We start from the raw sequence: 13,692 nt of genomic DNA, 5'->3' as shown, positions 1-13,692 counted from the left end.
CTCGTCCTGGCTTTCAGTCATTCATTCAGTCATATTTACTGAGCACCTACTGTGTGCAGAGCACTGTACTAAGTGCTTGGGAAGGACAAGTTGGCAACATCTAGAGACGGTCCCCACCCAACAGTGGGCTCACAGTCGAGAAGGGGGAGACAGACAATAAAACAAGACATATTGACAAAATAAAATAAATAGAATAGTAAATATGTACAAGGCCTTCCCAGACTGAACCCCTTCCTTCCTCTCCCTCTCGTCCCCCTCTCCATGCCCCCCATCTTACCTCCTTCCCTTCCCCACAGCTCCTGTATATATGTATATATGTTTGTACATATTTATTACTCTATTTATTTATTTTACTTGTACATATCTATTCTATTTATTTTGTTTTGTTAATATGTTTGGTTTTGTTCTCTGTCTCCCCCTTCTAGACTGTGAGCCCACTGTTGGGTAGGGACTGTCTCTATATGTTGCCAACTTGTACTTCCCAAGCGCTTAGTACAGTGCTCTGCACACAGTAAGTGCTCAATAAATACGATTGATCGATTCATTCATTCAATCGTACTTATTGAGCACCTACTGTGTGCAGAGCACTGTACTAAGCGCTTGGGAAGTACAAGTTGGCAACATATTCATTCATTCAATTGTATTTATTGAGCGCCTACTGTGTGCAGAGCACTGTACTAAGCCCTTGGGAAGTACAAGTTGGCAACATAGTCATTCATTCATTCAATTGTATTTATTGAGTGCCTACTGTGTGCAGAACACTGTACTAAGCGCTTGGGAAGTACAAGTTGGCAACATATTCATTCATTCAATCGTATTGAGCGCCTTCTGTGTGCAGAGCACTGTACTAAGCGCTTGGGAAGTACAAGTTGGCAACATATTCATTCGTATTTATTGAGCGCCTACTGCGTGCAGAGCACTGTACTAAGCACTTGGGAAGTACAAGTTGGCAACATATAAAGACGGTCCCTACCCAACAACGGGCTCACAGTCTAGAGGGGGGAGACAGACAACAAAACATCTAGACAGGTGTCAAAGTCGTCAGAACAAATAGAATTAAAGCTATCTGCACATCATCAACATATGTGAGCCCACTGTTGGGTAGGGACTGTCTCTATATGTTGCCAACTTGTACTTCCCAAGCGCTTAGTACAGTGCTCTGCCCACAGTAAGCGCTCAATAAATACGATTGATTGATATGCACATCATATGATAATCCTGGTGTTCGTTAAGTGCGGTCGAAGGGCTCACTTCTGGGGTTAACGTCGGGGTAGAGCACAATCTCTTCGTCCTCGTCCTGGTTTCACCACTAATAATATCGGTCAAGGGCTTACGAAGTGCCAAGCGCTGTGCTAAGGGCTGGGGTAGATTACAGGCAGATGATAGTCTCTGTATCCCAGGGACTCACACGCAGTCTGAGGGAGGAAGAGCAGGTATTGAATTCCCATTTTCAGGTGAGGCACCAAGTGATCGAGGTCACCCAGCTGGCAAGTGGCAGAGCCACCGTTGGAACCCAGATCTTACTCCCAGTCTTGTGCTCCTTCCACTTGCCAAGAATGATCATGAAAGCAGCCTCGTAGCCTTATCTGTCTCCAATTGCTCATAATAATAATAATAATAATAATAATAATGTTGGTATTTGTTAAGTGCTTACTACGTGCAAAGCACCGTTCTAAGCGCTGGGGAGGATACAAGGTGATCAGGTTGTCCCATGTGGGACTCACGATCTTAAACCCCATTTTACAGATGAGGTAACTGAGGCACAGAGAAGTTAAGTGACTTGCCCAGAGTCACACAGCTGAAAAGCGGCAGAGCCGGGATTTGAACCCATGACCTCTGACTCCCAAGCCCGTGCTCTTTCCACTGTCAAAGAGGGGGGTAATGGCCTTCCTTCCTTCTCCAGTCTCAGCTCTCAGGGACAGAGTAGAAGGGGAAAGGAGTCATGGTAGCCCAGCCCTTGGTGGAATCTACCCAGTGAGGTTGTCTGGTCTCAGCATTTTGTATTCCAACCGTCAGGATATTCTGGGACCAACCATAACCAACCACACTGTCTTCAAGGGTTTACATTCACTTTATTTACAAACACATATTGAACGCTCCAGTGAATACCTTGACTCCTAGACTCATAGCAGATAGTTAGAAAGGCCCTCAAGAGATATCCTGACCTAAGACCCTGCTTCCAGAACAGGTAGTTGTATGAAATTTTCTTTAATATCAGACGAGATGGGCACTCGGTAATTTCCCATGGTAATCTATTGCAGAGTTTCATGATCCTGATTGGATGTAAAAAACAACTTTTTTGACCATCAGAATCTTCAGACCACCAGTACGCATTTGGGAGAGGAAAATACAATCAATTCTCTCAAAGCATGTTTGCACTAACATTTTGTGTTGAACACCACTGGGGAATTTGGGAATGCTCTTTTGACGGTGTCTGGAAAGACATGATGCAATGTTGGAAGAAATTATGATGAACATGACACATGGCATTGCTCAACTTGTAGACAGAATAGGGCATAAGCTCTTCGAGGACGTAACTCCTGCATTTTGGGAGAGCTGTCTGCGCAAGTACAAATCACGGGCCCTCACGTACTACCCATCTCCTGTCATGACATTCTCAGGGTTCTCTTCAAGATAGTAGGTGGAAGTGAAGCTCGGATGTGTTGTTAGGTGGGTCCTTTCCATCAGTCTAGGTGATTTCTTACTGGGCCCAATAGGATTTTTGTTTGTGCAAAGGGAATTGTCAGAATCATCATCTCTGTAGGCCCCAGATCTAGACTATAAACTCCTTGTGGACAGGGATTATGTCTACCAACTCTATTGTATTGTATTCTCTCAAGCACTCTTTTAGACTGTGAGCCCACTGTTGGGTAGGGACTGTCTCTATATGTTGCCAACTTGTACTTCCCAAGCGCTTAGTACAGTGCTCTGCACACAGTAAGCGCTCAATAAATACGATTGATGAAGCACCTAGTACAGTGCTGTCCTCACAGTAAGCGCTCAATCCATACCATTGATTAAGAAGGAGCCCAGCCTGTTGGGATTTTCAGACAGTGTGGGTTCCATCAATGAGATGAGCTCATTGTGGGCAGGGAGCGTGTTTACCAACTCTGCAGTATTATACTCCCCAAGTGTGTAGTATAGTGTTCTAAACACAGTAAGCACTCAATAAATACCGTTGAGTGACTAATTGGTTGATTGGTCAGTTGATCAGCACTGAGACTGATGTCAAGTAGCAATTGAAATGAATCTGGAGCCTTTGCTTTCTCCAAAATCTTTATCATCTTTCTATTCTCGAGCCTGGGAGTCAGATGACTTGGGTTCTAATTCCCATTCTGCCACTGTTCTGCTGTGTGACCTTGGGCAAGTCATTTAGTTTCTCTGTGCCCCAGTGACCTCATCTGTAAAATGGGGATTGGGACTGTGAGCTCCATGTAGGACTGATTATCTTGTATCTACCCGGTGCCTAGTACAGTGTCTGGCACATAGTAAACACTTAACAAATACCATTAAAGAAGAAAATTCAAAATGAGGATGGTCAGTCTGGCTTGTATAACACTGAATTCTGGGCTGACCTCGGGCCAGAGTGACAATTAGCAGGACACCTCACGTGAAATCATTTTGAGCAAACTTGAATTCACCCAGGCATGAGGTTTTGGTTTTGTGGAAGATCTTTGCTGAGGTTCTCAAGAATGTGTTCTGTTTTTCTCAAGGCCATATAAGGGGCTGTCCATGTGACATTTATATACATGTTACACCACCTAAAAAACATGTCTATACTTGTGGTTTTTCAGCATGTTGGGAGAGTAAAAGAAAGCAGCCTAGAATACTGTTTTAACAGTGAGTTAAAAAAAATCCCCAATCCTGAATAAATGTCTACCTGCCCAAAATTTCATAATTTTAATCAAATCTCTATATCCATATAGGTGTGTTATAAAAGGGGAAAATATCAGAATTTGGGACACTGCCTGAAAGTGTGGTCTGATGGGCTCACAGTAGGAGTAAACCTACAGCCCAGACCCCAACCAGTGATATTTATTGAGCATTTGCTGTGTGCAGTGCACCGTACTAAGCACTTGGGAAAGTTACAATAGAGTTAGTGGAAATGATCCCTGCCCTCAAAAAGCTTATAGTCGCACTGCAGCCCACTTTTCCAGATCAACAGAGCTGTGGTGAAAATGGCACAGGGAAGGAAGAGGGCAATAACTTTGCTCTCCTGCTGCAAATAGGGTCCTTTCAGGAGGAGGATGGGCTGCCCACTTCTAATATCTTGACTGATGGAAAGACTTTTCCACAGCTATATAGCCCTCAGCCTCAATCAAACCATCAATCAATCACACTGTACTAAGCGCTTGGGAGAACACAATAGTGTTGGTAGGCACAATCCCTGCCCTCACGAAACTTACAATTGAGTGAGGGGCACCAACTTCTGCCCACTAAAATATCCCACTTCTGCCCCTAAAGTAGCAGAAGCTCCTGCAGGCTGCCAATCAGCCAGCCATCTCAATCGATCAATCAATCAATTAACCAACCACACACATCCTTCCCATGCAGTCTTCGTATGGGAAGTTTATTTATGGTATTTGTTAAGCACTTATGTGCAGGCATTGTACTAAACACTAGAGTAGATAATCTACTCTACAAGATAATCAGGTTGGACACATCTTCTTGGAGGCAGAAGGCTGGACTTCCTAGTCTAAATCATATAATAATATAATAATAATAATAGTTGTGGTATTTGTTAAGCACTTAACATGCACCAAGCGCTGTACTAAGCTTTGAGGTAGATAGGTAATCAGGTCCCACATGGGGCTCATATTAAATAAGGAGAACAGGCCCATTAGTACAGTGCTCTGCACACAGTAAGCGCTCAATAAATACAATTGAATGAATGTTCTTTCAAGTACGGAATCCATATTTTGCCCAAGGTCACACAGAGGCATATGGCAGAGCTGGAATTAGAACCCAGGTCCTCTGATTCCCAGACCTATGCTCTTTCCACTAGGCCACACTGCTTCCCTTTGTTTCAGGAAGGTTTCTTGTATGGATTCCCAAAGGCCAGCCCACAAACATGTCTGAAAAAATCACAATGATCATGTTTAAAATGGAATAATGTGCTTAAGGTTTTTTTTGTTTGTTTGTTTTATGGGATTTGTAAATACTTACTATGTTCCAGGCCCTGTACTAAGCATTGGGGTAGATACAAGATAATCAGGTTGGACTCATTCCATGTCCCACATGGGACTCATAGCTTTAATCCCCATTTTACAGATGAGGTAACTGAGGAACAGAGTATAGTGATTTCCTGAAGGTCACATAGCAGGCAAGTGGTAGAGCCGGGATTAGAACCCAGTTCCTCTGACTCCCAGACAATGCTCTTTCAACTAGGCCACACTGCTTTCACAAGTAGGAGGAACAGGTTGCAAAGAGGCATGTTGTGAGCATATATATAAGAATATGCTATAGAATAATAATAATAATAATGATTTTGGTATTTGTTAAGTGCTTACTATGTGCCAGGCACTGTTCTAAGCACTGGGGGTGTTACAAGGTAATGAGGTTGTCCCATTTGGGGCTCATGGTCTTAATCCCCATTTTCCAGATGAGGCAACTGAGGCACAGAGAAGTTACGTGACTTGCCCAAAGTCACACAGCTGATAAGTGGCAGAGCCGGGATTAGATGACTACTGACTCCCAAGCTCGTGCTCTTCCCATTGAGCCATGCTGCTTCTCTTATATTTATTGCTTATTATTATTCTGTGGGAGAGGACGCTTATTTGGGACCAGCCTAGCATGATCCCATTTACTGAGTAGCCCTCAGTGAAACTCCAGGAACCCTGGCTCGGTGATAAAGCCCTAGACTGTAAGCTCATCGTGGGCAGGGAATGCATCTGTTTATTGTTATATTGTACTCTCCCAAACGCTTAGTACAATGCTTTGCACACACTAAGCGCTCAATAAATATGACGGAATGAATGAATGAACTCTTTCAATCCAACGTGCAAGGAGCGTGGATTTCACTGGTAAATGACGTGATTCCTCTATTAAACAGGATTTTCTTTCATTTTGCAAAATAGGTAGGTTCTGGCTCTTGGGAATCTGGTTGAGAGGTACAATTTTAATTTCAAGACATTGTCTCAGATCCTTTAAAGGAAACACAGGAAGGAAAGTTTGACTTTTAGTAGGAAATCGACAGGTAAATGACATAGCCAGAGGAGAGAACTACTAATACTTTTGTACCAGGATCCCAAAATGCTTCTAAAAATAGCTGTTATTTTATTTGCTTTCCTCAGCAGGAAAATCAGTAACTAGCCACAGAGAACAATATAGGTTGAGATTCTAAAGTCCATATGATCCGCCTCACCTTAACAGGAAGTACAGGAAGGTTCAAGGTAAAAAAGTTCCTGGCTTTGGAATCATTCCTGAGATCCCAGAATAGGGAAGAGAAGAAACCAATACCAAGAAATCGTAAGCTGACGATTTTAACCTCAGTGGAACATTTGTTATGCCTTCAGTTTTGTGATGCAGAATTTAAGGTTGATCATGTGTAATTGACAAAGAGAGAACACAAAGCCTGAAGTAAATTTAGGTCTCTAGCTAAGGCTGACAGAAAGGGGTGTAAAAGATAGCCTAGTCATCCAGCAGCGGGGATCTGGAACTGCGTGCTCTTTCTCCCAAGCTGCTGAATGTCATGAAGCTTTAAATAAACAAGACTAAAATCAAAACAAATGCATTTATAGATCTGAAAAATAACTAGGCCCTGATGAAACTACTTCACTCTTTTTTTTTAAAATGGTGTTTGCTAAGAGCTTACTACGTATTGAGTACTGTTCTAAGCATGGTGGTAGATGTAAGGTAACCGGGTTGGACACGGTCTTGTCCCAAATGGGGCTCACAGTCTTCTTCCCCATTTTACAGATGAGGTAACTGAGGCACAGAGAAGTTAAGTCACTTACCCAAGGTCACACAGCAGACAAACTGTGCTGCTTAGATTAGAACCCAGGTCCTTCTGCCTCCCGGGCCCATTTTCTATCGACTAGGCCATGCTGCTTCTGCTTCTCCACTCTTAATGCTCACTTATTTCTCATCTCCAGTCTGTGCTCTTATTCTGACTGGGTTCTTTTTATAGGATCCCCTGATGACAATCTTTGGAGCGGAGCAGCGTTTGAGCTCTGACTCATCACTTTCGGCCTGCATTCTTGCTGGGGTGTGGACCCTCAGAGGATTCAGAGGTAAATTAACTACCTTGCAGCCAGAACCAAAGCAGGATCAATAACAATAATCCTGCTGTATCTTTGCTTTTGTAGAGTGGAGCAGGGAGATTCAAGGCCCTGCTGAGAGCTCACCTCCTCCAGGAGGCCTTCCCAGACTGAGCCCCTTCCTTCCTCTCCCCCTCTTCCTCCTCTCCATCCCCCCATCTTACCTCCTTCCCTTCCCCACAGCACCTGTATATATGTATATATGTTTGTACATATTTATTACTCTATTTATTTATTTATTTATTTTATTTGTACATATCTACTCTATTTATTTTATTTTGTTAGTATGTTTGGTTTTGTTCTCTGTCTCCCCCTTTTAGACTGTGAGCCCACTGTTGGGTAGGGACTGTCTCTATATGTTACCAATTTGTACTTCCCAAGCGCTTAGTACAGTGCTCTGCACATAGTAAGCGCTCAATAAATGCGATTGATGATGATGATGATGATGATGATATACACACCCAGGGGTAATACCTGGCTCCTCAGAGCCAACCAAGGGGTTGAGATTTGCTAAGTGAGCCTTCCAATTCCAGAGCTAACCGGGGCCTCTTCTTCCTTCCCTCTCTCTATCTCCCATTCCCCCATCAAGTCTGGGCTCCGAAATGATCCCAACCTTCCCAAGCGCTTAATACAGTGCTCTGCACACAGTAAGCACTCAATAAATACGATTGAATGAATGAATGAACTTCCTGGGAACGTTCTAAGTAATAAATAACCTTAGGCCACGGGGCTTCCAGGAATAATAACAATCAATCGATCAAAGGTATTTATTGAGCCTTTACTATGTGCAGAGCATTGTGATTGGAAGAGTGCAATACACCAATAATCTGGATCCACCTCATTTAGGACCGTTTCTCTGCTGGGTGGTCTTGGGCAATTCTCTTAAATTCTCTAAGCCTCAGTTTCCTCATCTGTAAAATGGAGATTCAAGATCTGCTCTCCCTCCTGCTTAGGCTGTGAGCCCATGGGGGACAGGAGCTGTCTCCAACCTGAAGTCCTTGATCTCTTCTGTTCTGAAGAGTAATACCACTCCACTGGCTGCTGCTTGGCAGTCATGGGTAACTCAACCTAGTCTGCTGGTTGGAGATGCACTATGGCTTTTGCAATCTACCGCTCAGTAGTATTTCTCTGTACAGAACACTGTACCAAGTGCTTGGGAGTGTACGATCATGTCAATAGACGTGATGCCTACCCACAAAAAGAGCTTATTTACCATACATTGGGATAAAAAGGGGTTGTGAGAGAAGATAATGAGCAGTGAGAGCTGAATCTTGCCAGGTAATTACCCACACCACAGGAAAAATGATGTTTGCAGTCAATGTGTTGAGTTAAAAGTTGATGCTATGCAGTCCCTATATACTAGGTCCCTATATATCTCTATATACTAGGATCTTACAATAGAAAGCGTAAGCTATGGAATCAGATAGACTACTAGAAATGGAGTTGTTGTATCCAAATACCATCTGGAATGGGAAGGCTGAAATAGAGTTTTGTTTGATCCGTTTTTATTTTTTATAATTAAATAAGTTGTGCTGCTTCATTCCTATGGGTGAGAGAAGGGAGGAGAGGGGGAACGAGAGAGAGAGAGAGAGAGAAAGAAAAGGAGAGGGAGGAGAGTGTAAGGAAAGTGGTATGGGGGATGGGATAGTAAATGCAAACTTGTCAGGAACTCCCAGAACACAGACCAGATGGCATACTACCATCTAACTAAGGCAGTTAAGATTATCTCTGTTGAGAAAAGGAAAGTACCACAGACAGGAAGTGCTGTGGAGAGCCTGTAATGCTGTCCATCTCAAACCCATTCTCATCTGCTTTAACTCTGCCCGGCAACATTATTTCTCCTTTCCTCTGTACACAGTAAGCGCTCAGTAAATATGATTAATTGAGTGATCCTTATTGACTCCCATGCCCGCTGCCCATGCCAGCTGTTTCACACATTTAACTCTCTAATAAAAACCAGCAAGGGCCTGGGTTCTAATCCTGGCTCCACCTCTTGTCTGCTGTGTGACCTTGGGCAAGTCACTTAGCTTCTCTATGTCTCAGTTACCTCATCTGTAAAATCGAGATTAAAACTGTGAGCCCCATGTGGGACGTGGATGATGTCCAAGCTGATTAGCTTCCATCTGCCCCAGGGCTTAGTACAGTTCGTGGCACATGGTAAGTGCTTAACAAATACCACGATTATTATTAATTGGGGAAGGGGTCTTGGAAGCAACGTGGCTCAATGGAAAGAGGCCGGGCTTGGGAGTCAGAGGTCATGGGTTCTAATCCCGACTCTGCCACTTGTCAGCTGTATGATTTTGGGCAAGTCACTTCACTTCTCTATGCCTCAGTTCCCTCATCTGTAAAATGGGGATTAAGATCTTGAGCCCCACGTGGGACAACCTGATTACCTTGTAACCCCCCAGCACTTAGAATGCTTAGCACATAGTAAGCGCTTAACAAATGTCATTATTTTTATTATTATTATTATTATTATGTGACCTTAATAAAGCTTTGAAGATGGAGAAGGTGGTGGTCTGGTGTATATAAAGGGAGAAGGAGTTCCAGTCTAGAGGGAGGATGTGGGGAAGGGGTCGCAGTGAGATAGATGAGATCAGGACACAGGGAGTAAACTGGCACTAGAGCAGTGGAATGTGCAGGCTGGGCTGTAGACAGAGATTAGTGAGGTGAGATAGGATGGAACAAGCTGATTGAGTGCTTTAAAGCCATTGGTAAGGAGTTTCTGTTTGATATGGAGGTGGATGGGTAGCCATTGGAGGTTCATAAGGAGTGGGGAGACATTGCTTGAATGTTTTTGTCAAAAAATGAGCCATGCAGCAGAATGAAGTATGGACTGGAGTGGGAAGAGACAGGAGGCCGGGAGTCAGTGAGGAGGCAGATGCAGTAGTCAAGGTGGATTAGGCTAAGTGCTTGGATCAGCATAGTAAGAGTTTGGGTGGAGAGGAAAGGGTGGATTTTAGCAATGTTGTGAAGGTAGAACTGACAGGATTTGGAGATAAGTTGAATATGTGGATGGAATGAGAAAGATGAGTCGAGGACATCCTCAAGGTTACAGGCTTGTGAGATAGGATAGTGGTATTGTCTACATTGATGGGAAAGATGGTGGAGGACGGGGTTTGGATGGGAAGATGAGGAGTTCAGTTTTGGACAGGTTTACTTTGAGATGGTGCGTCATCCCGGTAAAGCTGTCCTGAGGGCAGAAGGAAATGTGGAATTGCAGGGAAGGAGAGCAGTCGGGGCTGAAGATGTAGATTTGGGAATCGTTTGCATAGAGATAGTAGTTGAAGCCATGGGAGCAAATGAGTTCTCCAAGGGAATGGGTATAGAGGGAGAATAGTAAAAGGGGACCTAGAACTGAGGCTTGAGGGACCCCCCACTACCAGAGAGAGGGTGGGAGGCTGAGAAGGAGCCAGCAAAAGATAGTGAGAAGGAGCAGTCGGAGAGTTAGGAGGAGAACCAAGCTAGGACAATGATAGTGAAATCAAGGTTGAATAAAATTTCAAGAAGGAGATGGTCAACAGTGTCGAAGGCAACTAGAGGTCTAGGGAGATTAGGATAAAGTAGAGGCCATCAGATTTGGAGAGAAGAAGGTCATTGGTTACGTTAGAGGGGGCTGTTTCTGTTTCTTAACAAACCCTCCCTTGACCCTGGGTTTCCTCCAGTTATAATACCTTCTCCCTCCTCCCATTCCACTCCACACTCCTTGAGCGAGTTGTCTACACCCACTGTTTCCACTTCCTTTCCTCCAATTCTTTCCTCTACCTCCTCCAATATGACTTCTTCCCCCGCACTCAATGGAGACTGCCCTATCTAAGGTCACCAGTGAAATCCTCCTTGCCCAATCCAACAGCTTCTACTCCATCTTAATCCTCCTCAACCTCTCAGCTGCCTTTGACACTGTGTACCACCCCCTTCTCTTGGAAATTTAATTATCTAACCTTGGTTTTGCTGACTCTGTCTTCCTGGTTCTCTTCTTATCTCTCTGGCTATTCTTTCTCAGTCTGTTTCACAGGCTTCTCCTCTGCCTCCTACTCTCTGACTTCGGGAGCCCTTCAAGGCTCAGGTTTGGATACCCTTATGTTCTTCATCTACACCCACTCCCTTGGAGAACTCATTCCCTCCTTTGGCTTCAACTATCATCCCTAAATGGATGATTCCCAAATCTACCTTTCCACTCCAGTCTTGATGTCTCTCCTCTGCAGTCTTGCATTTCCTCCTGCCTTCAGGACATCTCCGTTTGGATGTCCCACCGACACGTCAAACTTAACCTGTCCAAAAGAGAACTCATCTTCCCACCCAAACCCTGCCCACCCCAGCCTTTCCCATCACTGTAGGTTACCACCACTATCCTTCCTGTTTCACAAGCCCATAGTCTTTGATACTAATGGTATTTGTTAAGTCCTTACTATGTGTCAAACACTGTTCTAAGCACTGGAGTAAGCACAGGTCAATTAGGTCAGACACAGTCCCATTCCCACATGGGGCTCACAGTCTAAGAAAGGAGAGTAGGTATTGAATTCCCATTTTACACTTGAGGAAACTGAGGCACAGAGAAGTCAAGTGACTTGCCCAAGGTGACACAGCAAGCAATTGGCAGATCTGGGATTAGAACCCAGGTCCTCTGACTTTCATTAATTCATTCAATTGCATTTATTGAGCACTTACTGTGTGCAAAGCACTGAACTAAGCACCTGTGCCCTTTCCACTAGGCCATACTGCTTCCCAATCTTGGCATTATCCTTAACTCATTTCGCTCATTCAACCCACATATTTAATCTGTCACCAAATCCTGTCAGTTCTACCTGCAGATCACTAAAAGTGCTACTACTCTGATCCAAGCACTGATTGTAGCCCACTTTGACCACTGCATCAGCCTGTTTGTGACATGCCTGCCCTCCTGTTTCTCCCCGTTCCAGTCCTTACTTCACTCTGCTGCCCAGTTCATTTTTCTAAAAACCTTTCAGTGTGCATCTCTCCACTCCTCAAAAACCTCCAATGGTTGCCCATCCACCTCTGCTTCAAACAGAAACTCCTTACCATCTTCTATGAAGAACTGTCAGCTCACCCCCTCCTATTTTACCTCACTGATTTCCTACTACAACCTAGCCTGCACATTTCGCTCCTCCAACCCCAACCTACTCATTGTGCCTCAGTCTAATCTATCTTGCCACCAACCCCTTGCCACACCCTCCTTCTGGCCTGGAACCCCTTCCCCGTTCATATACAAGGGACCACCACCTTCAAAGCCATCCTAAAATCACATCTCTTTCAAGAGATCTTTCCTCACTAAGCCCTCATTTCCCCTTCTCCCTCTCCCTTCTTTAACACCTATGCATTTGGAAATGTACTTGATATTCACCCCGCCTTTAGCCCCACAGCACTTATGTACATGTCCATAATTTATTTTAATATTTATCTCTCCCTCTAGACTGTAAGCTCCTGCTGGGGAGGGAACATGTCTACCAACTCTGTTGTATTTTATTCTCCCAAGCGCTTAGTACAATGCTCTGCACACAGTAAGCACTCAATACATTTGATTGCTTGATTGAGAAAACTAGATCAGGAGCACCGATGACTCAAAGTGGGAAAATCTTACAAACACACAAATAATAAAAAAAAATACATGGTGGAATCGTTCATACACGCAAACATTTTTTAAAAAATATGTAGTGGTTGCTATCTGTGAAGATACATTAACTAAAACAAAATCTACTTTTGTGTCAGAATTTCTGTAGAGCTTAAACCCGAACCTCTGTGAATGGGGAAGGTGAAAAAGATGGGGCTTCACTCATAAAAAGATTGTATCTCAAATGAGTGTCAAGTATTCCAATGTTCATTTTTACTAGGAAACACATTAGTTAGGAATATCCTAGAATTTCCAGAAAGATGCCTTGACATTCTTTTCTTAAAATTTAAATCTTAACTGGAAAATATTATAATACCTTGATTTTGTTATGATAATCGAAATAACTAAAATATTTTTCTATTCTTTCATCATAATGCAGAAGGTATTTATGTCAGTTCAGTTGATTTCAGAAGATAAACCAAGGTGGCAATGCTTTCCTGGTGCATGAAAAATAATAATTTTTCCCCAATTTTGAAGCTTTCATGCATCTTTAAAACATTTTTGTCTTGCCTCAAATATAGACAATGAGGTTTGCTATAAAAGACAAGACTTGATTTTTGTTTTACTTTAGCACATTTAAGCTCCAAAACTTACAAGGTTGCTTTCAGTTATAGTGCAAAGTAAAGCATCTTTATTATTTAGCATTGACTATGACTCTTAGCTGGCAGAATCATTTATTATGTGAGTCTTGCAGATTTCTCTGAAATAGATGATTGAGGACTCCAATAAAGTCTTTGTGTTATGGTCACTAGATCAAATTTTAAATTGGTTGTTCTGTATTAGGCAGAGATTAGCGTCAGTGAA

Source organism: Tachyglossus aculeatus, chromosome 9 (genome assembly GCF_015852505.1).
Source record: "Tachyglossus aculeatus isolate mTacAcu1 chromosome 9, mTacAcu1.pri, whole genome shotgun sequence".
In the NCBI taxonomy this organism is placed as follows: Eukaryota; Metazoa; Chordata; class Mammalia; order Monotremata; family Tachyglossidae; genus Tachyglossus; species Tachyglossus aculeatus.
This window is presented reverse-complemented; position numbering follows the sequence as displayed.